The following is a 7,116-nucleotide window of genomic DNA, read 5'->3' on the forward strand; positions in this document are numbered from 1 at the left end:
AGGAGAGGACCTGGCAGTGCCATAAATTGCCACAGTTGTCTCGGCTTGAGCTAAATGGTAAATTGCGCCACAACTATATCATGGCTGCTGATAGCGACAGTAAAAGGTGTTAATTTGCGTGCATAATTCTAATTAATTATAATGATTAAGATTATAATCTTCCCCGTAGAATTTTAAATTTGCTCATGGTCTCCTCTATTATTTACAGTATGTAGCCCCTGTCATACAGATGTGCCCAGCTACATCGCAGCAAATCGCACCATGCCAGGCGTGAGCCCGCGAGCGGATACGCGCACTGCGATCGCAGCCTCGTCTCCCTAGGATTGCATGTTGCCATCGCAGTGTGCGGCATAGCGTACCGTAGCATATGCTGCTGCGGGTGATCACATGGCGCGATGCGTACGCGACCGCACTTGGCGCAATCGGCAAAGATGAAGCTGGACACGTCTGTTTATTACGTATCGCTGTACAGATGGTATGAAAGCACTTTATAGGTTAGACATTACACTTCCAGTGACTTTATATTCAGTCCCCGTGTCAGTCGCCAGCTCTCTATGGTCTCCCATCACTAATATACTGTCTGTTTCCTTCTTTACCTGACAGTGACAATCTACAAGGACTCGGTTCTGCTCCAGCATACACCTGCCTTACTAAGCCGCGTGCCAGCTGCTTTACTTTTTTTTATAGTTTTTGTCTTTGGTTGGTTGCAATTCTGTACAGCTGTATATCAAGTGTAAAGTATTATATTGATGATGCCGGGATGGGCTCTGAGTGTATCACATGCACAAGTGTCATGTTCTGGTCGCTCTTCTATTACTGCAAGCTCACAGCTGGTTTTAATTTATTCTTCGACACTACCCTGTTGCGTGTGATAATCATGTATGTGTTTCCGACATGCTTTATGTGCATGCGGCTCATCCACTTTCCCAAGAGTAGGCATGTCTCTCTGTCTGTCTCCTGTGAGTGTGACCCTGTGTGTCTCTCTGTCTGTCTCCTGGGAGTGTGAGTCTGTGTGTCTCTCTGTCTGTCTTCTGGGAGTGTGAGTCTCTGAGAGCAATACAGTCTGTCTTCTGGGAGTGTGACCCTGTGTGTCTCTCTTATTCTGTCTCCTGGGAGTGTGAGTTTGCGTGTCTCTCTCATTCTGTCTCCTGGGAGTGTGAGTCTCTGAGAGCAACACAGTCTGTCTCTTGGGAGTGTGAGTCTGTGTTTTTCTCTACTCCTTTATCCTGGGAGTGTGAGTCTGTGTGTTGCTCTCCTTCTCTGGAGAGTGTGAGTCTGTGTGTTGCTCTCATTCTATCTCCTGGGAGTGTGAGTCTGTGTGTTGCTCTCATTCTCTAGAGAGTGTGAGTCTGTGTGTTGCTCTCAGTCTGTCTCCTGGGAGTGAGAGTCTGTGTTGCTCTCGGTCTGTCTCCTGGGAGTGTGAGTGTCTGTGTTGCTCTCAGTCTGTCTCCTGGGAGTGTGAGTCTGTGTGTCTCTCTGTCTGTCTTCTGGGAGTGTGAGTCTCTGAGAGCAATACAGTCTGTCTTCTGGGAGTGTGACCCTGTGTGTCTCTCTTATTCTGTCTCCTGGGAGTGTGAGTTTGCGTGTCTCTCTCATTCTGTCTCCTGGGAGTGTGAGTCTCTGAGAGCAACACAGTCTGTCTCTTGGGAGTGTGAGTCTGTGTTTTTCTCTACTCCTTTATCCTGGGAGTGTGAGTCTGTGTGTTGCTCTCCTTCTCTGGAGAGTGTGAGTCTGTGTGTTGCTCTCATTCTATCTCCTGGGAGTGTGAGTCTGTGTGTTGCTCTCATTCTCTAGAGAGTGTGAGTGTCTGTGTTGCTCTCAGTCTGTCTCCTGGGAGTGTGAGTCTGTGTGTCTCTCTGTCTGTCTTCTGGGAGTGTGAGTCTCTGAGAGCAATACAGTCTGTCTTCTGGGAGTGTGACCCTGTGTGTCTCTCTGTCTGTCTTCTGGGAGTGTGAGTCTCTGAGAGCAATACAGTCTGTCTTCTGGGAGTGTGACCCTGTGTGTCTCTCTTATTCTGTCTCCTGGGAGTGTGAGTCTGTGTTGCTCTCAGTCTGTCTCCTGGGAGTGTGAGTCTGTGTTGCTCTCAGTCTGTCTCCTGGGAGTGTGAGTGTCTGTGTTGCTCTCAGTCTGTCTCCTGGGAGTGTGAGTCTGTGTTGCTCTCATTCTATCTCCTGGGAGTGTGAGTCTGTGTGTTGCTCTCATTCTCTAGAGAGTGTGAGTCTGTGTGTTGCTCTCAGTCTGTCTCCTGGGAGTGAGAGTCTGTGTTCCTCTCGGTCTGTCTCCTGGGAGTGTGAGTGTCTGTGTTGCTCTCAGTCTGTCTCCTGGGAGTGTGAGTCTGTGTTGCTCTCAGTCTGTCTCCTGGGAGTGTGAGTCTGTGTTGCTCTCAGTCTGTCTCCTGGGAGTGTGAGTGTCTGTGTTGCTCTCAGTCTGTCTCCTGGGAGTGTGAGTCTGTGTTGCTCTCAGTCTGTCTCCTGGGAGTGTGAGTCTGAGTGTAAGCAATTAGAGGAGTAGAAATTGCCGCAGTGACGTCTGCTCTCTGAGAGGAACGCTGGCATTCGCAGACACCTATGCTCTGGGGTCGGGCCTGAAGTGCACAGACATGAATGTGGGGTAAGTTCCTTGCAGGCCATGAAAGGGATATGACCGTGATACAGGGGTCATAATACAGTGACATGGAGCAATGATACACCTGATATAATACAGGTGAGAGCTGTCTATATACAGATGGAAGCCACAGGTGTAATTTTCTGTGCAAAACTATGAAGGTACTACCTAGTTGTTCTATCCCAGCCAGAATGCCGACATATGGGCCCAACTGTACTAGCCCGCCATTTTGTGTCCACCAGCGTAATTTCCGCAAAATATCGTGCCCACTGGGTTTTAAGGCCACACCAACCCGGTTTTGCCTTAAAACTTTTTGCCACTTTAAATCTAGCAGCTACTGTATCTTGCCGGAATATCACCAGTGCCGGCAAATCACCGGCTGTTACATATCGGCCATGGCCCTGTCTGTGGTCTCATCTGAAGATCTGATTGATTATGGCGCAGTGAGAGGCCTGAAATAAAAGGGCATGGGGAAACGTATTTGCCAATTATCAAACGTAGGGGTCGGATTGTGGATAAAGAGAACAGGCCAAAGGGACACAGAGGAGGAACGGGAACCGAAGGGGCATTCGGGGCCAGGTAAATGCAGATGTTAAGAATAACCAAGGATGAGGAGGGTGTGTATTAGAGGCTTCGGGTCAGACAAGTGCTGCTCCTGTGACAAACTTCCCAGAGTGTTAGACCGGATGACGCCATAATACTGACTGTATGTGAACGGTTGGGGGCTGCATGTATGTGAGCAGTATTCTGTGTAATCCCGCTCCCACCCCCATGTAATGGGGTGTTCTCGACTGTCAGGAAATTCCCATTTGTTGTATGCAGTGCAGGTTTTCTATTTCCCAGGCTTCACCCTGACATTCCCCTTCTGATAACCCTGTATAGCAGAGCTCCTAGCAGTGACTGTAGGAAGAGTCTGTATTATGGCAGTCCCATCATAGCAGAGCTCCTAGCAGTGACTGTGGGAATAGTCTGTATTATGGCAGTCCCCTCATAGCAGAGCTCCTAGCAGTGACTGTAGGAAGAGTCTGTATTATGGCAATCCTCTCATAGCAGAGCTCCTAGCAGTGACTGTGGGAAGAGTCTGTATTGTGGCAGTCCCCTCATAGCAGAGCTCCTAGCAGTGACTGTAGGAAGAGTCTGTATTATGGCAATCCTCTCATAGCAGAGCTCCTAGCAGTGACTGTGGGAAGAGTCTGTATTGTGGCAGTCCCCTCATAGCAGAGCTCCTAGCAGTGACTGTGGGAATAGTCTGTATTATGGCAGTCCCCTCATAGCAGAGCTCCTAGCAGTGACTAGGAAGAGTCTGTATTATGGCAATCCTCTCATAGCAGAGCTCCTAGCAGTGACTGTGGGAATAGTCTGTATTATGGCAGTCCCCTCATAGCAGAGCTCCTAGCAGTGACTGTGGGAAGAGTCTGTATTATGGCAGTCCTCTCATAGCAGAGCTCCTAGCAGTGACTGTGGGAATAGTCTGTATTATGGCAATCCCCTCATAGCAGAGCTCCCAGCAGTGACTGTGGGAATAGTCTGTATTATGGCAGTCCCCTCATAGCAGTGACTGTAGGAAGAGTCTGTATTATGGCAGTCCTCTCATAGCAGAGCTCCTAGCAGTGACTGTAGGAAGAGTCTGTATTATGGCAGTCCTCTCATAGCAGAGCTCCTAGCAGTGACTGTAGGAAGAGTCTGTATTATGGCAGTCCCCTCATAGCAGAGCTCCTAGCAGTGACTATAGAAATAGTCTGTATTATGGCAGTCCTCTCATAGCAGTGACTGTGGGAATAGTCTGTATTATGGCAGCCCTCTCATAGCAGTGACTATAGGAATAGTCTGTATTATGGCAGTCCTCTCATAGCAGAGCTCCTAGCAGTGACTGTGGGAATAGTCTGTATTATGGCAGTCCTCTCATAGCAGTGACTGTGGGAATAGTCTGTATTATGGCAGTCCTCTCATAGCAGTGACTATAGGAATAGTCTGTATTATGGCAGTCCCCTCATAGCAGAGCTCTTAGCAGTGACTGTAGGAAGAGTCTGTATTATGGCAGTCCTCTCATAGCAGAGCTCCTAGCAGTGACTGTAGGAAGAGTCTGTATTATGGCAGTCCCCTCATAGCAGAGCTCCTAGCAGTGACTGTAGGAAGAGTCTGTATTATGGCAGTCCCCTCATAGCAGAGCTCCTAGCAGTGACTGTAGGAATAGTCTGTATTATGGCAGTCCCCTCATAGCAGAGCTCCTAGCAGTGACTGTAGGAAGAGTCTGTATTATGGCAGTCCCCTCATAGCAGAGCTCCTAGCAGTGACTGTAGGAAGAGTGTATTATGGCAATCCTCTCATAGCAGTGACTGTGGGAAGAGTCTGTATTATGGCAATCCCCTCATTGCCTCATATAGCAGAACTCCTCACAGTGACTGTATATTGGGGCAGATGTATGAATCTGGGAAGTGATAAAGTGGAGAGTGATAAACGACTAACCAATCTGAAAAATGACAGGAGCTGATTGGTTGGTCGTTTATCACTCTCCACTTTATCACTTTCCACAGTTTCATACATCTGACCTTCTGTATTCTGTGTCTGTCTTCTCATTACCTCGTATAGCAGAGCTCCTCAGTGACTACGTCAGGAGGTGTACTATGTAAGCGTATATGATCATATTTCGGTTTTGATAAGCACAAAAGATATCATGTCTTTATATTTCTGTAACATACACAAAGCCGCTGTGAAATCAGCCTTATTGTGCTTGATGGAACCAGAGAGATATTCGCTGTCCTCGTGTGCGCACAAAGGTTCTTTCCGTGGCACCGTTGTTTCTGTGCATCCATTTTGCCAAAGCCTGCGTCCACCACAATCCCTGCACAAGAAGTATTGAACATCCAGACAATATAACTTGGAGACCCTAAAATAGTAACTAAATTTAGTCTCCTTAATGCATGTTTGGGTCGGCCGGCGGCTGTTTCATTAACGATGGGCTATTCTGCTGCTGGCAAACGTTTCATGTAAAACTACTAATCATAAAACAATTTTGCACAACATTTGGCCTGAAATAACCTCCCTGGCTGCATCGTATTGTTCCATCGAGACCCTTCTAATTTGCACTAAATAATCTTCATGTTGATGTCGTTCAATCACCATAAAGCAATTGTGGGAGCAAATATTATTTCTCTCTTGTCAGGAGAGAGAAACAAATGGCGTTATCCAGGCTGTGCTAATAAGGAAACGCGTAGTTTAATACCGCTAGGTGTAAAATAATGATTACATTTCCACCCCAGAGGATAACAGCTATAGAGGTAACGCCAGACCCGGACACCGCTGGGAATATCTGGCTCGTGGTACAGAATACAGAGCTTCCACCTGGTGCTAGCAATGTGGCGTGCTGCCGCATTCAGTGTCCTCCTCTCATGGCTGACGGTCACGTGTGCACCTGCGCGCTCCCGGTCGGGTGCACACGCCAAGTGTCTGTGGAATATTCTGTAAGGACGTACAGTTTATTACTGGAATTATTTTTCTCTCTGAGCAAAGTCTTCCAATTTTCTTTTAACACTACGAAATGTGCAAACTGTGATCTTGGCCTACTAACCTGTACTGTGGGTACTGTCAAGTTGCCTTTTAATCTCAGGTTGATCTTCATTATGTTTTAAAGGTTATGTGATTTCTTTTCCATGAAATATTGGTTGTTTCAAATAAATATTCATCCGTTTTTCTGAATACTGAATTTCTAAAGTGAAATTATTTCCGATAAGGTGTGTGCACGCGTGTATGTCTCTGTGCAACCCCAAGTACATGTGTGTGTGTGTGTGTGTGTGTGTGTACACGTGTATGTCTCTGTGCAAGCCCAAGTACATATATGTGTGTGTTTGTGTACACGTGTATGTCTCTGTGCAAGCCTGAGTGTGTGTGCTTGCGTGTATGTCTCTGTGCAAGCCCAAGTACATGTATGTGTGTGTGTACACGTGTATGTCTCTGTGCAAGCCCAAGTACATGTATGTGTGTGTGCACACGTGTATGTGTGTGTGTGTACACGTGTATGTCTCTGCAAGCCCAAGTACATGTATGTGTGTGTGTGCACACGTGTATGTCTCTGTGCAAGCCCAAGTACATGTATGTATATGTACACGTGTATGTCTCTGTGGAAGACCGTGTGTGTGTGCGTGCACGCGTGTTTGTCTCTGTGCAACCCCAAGTACATGCATGTGTGTGTACACGTGTATGTCTCTGTGCAAGCCCGAGTGTGTGTGTGCACACATGTATGTCTCTGTGTGCAACCCCAAGTACATGTATGTGTGTGTACAGGTGTATGTCTCTGGGCAAGCCCGAGTGTGTGTGTACACGTGTATGTCTCTGTGGAAGACAGTGTGTGTGTGTGTGCGTGCACGCGTGTTTGTCTCTGTGCAACCCCAAGTACATGCATGTGTGTGTGTGTACACGTGTATGTCTCTGTGCAAGCCCGAGTGTGTGTGTGCACGCATGTATGTCTCTGTGCAACCCCAAGTACATGTATGTGTGTGTGTACACGTGTATGTC

At 47.5% G+C, this 7,116-nt stretch overlaps 1 protein-coding gene across 2 annotated transcripts in view; it reads left to right on the plus strand.

Annotated features, from left to right (window-relative positions):
• The window catches only part of SLC35F5 (solute carrier family 35 member F5), a 79,010-nt gene extending 72,710 nt beyond the window's left edge, over positions 1 to 6,300 (plus strand). For both annotated transcript variants that reach the window (XM_088475499.1, XM_088475500.1), the window contains exon 16: positions 604 to 6,300. The gene's annotated coding sequence lies outside the window, so the exon portion shown is untranslated. The remainder of the gene's footprint in view (positions 1 to 603) is intronic.
• The last annotated feature ends 816 nt before the right edge of the window (positions 6,301 to 7,116 follow it).

Source organism: Taudactylus pleione, unplaced genomic scaffold, assembly GCF_031769625.1.
Source record: "Taudactylus pleione unplaced genomic scaffold, aTauple2 ptg000173l, whole genome shotgun sequence".
Lineage (NCBI taxonomy): Eukaryota > Metazoa > Chordata > Amphibia > Anura > Myobatrachidae > Taudactylus > Taudactylus pleione.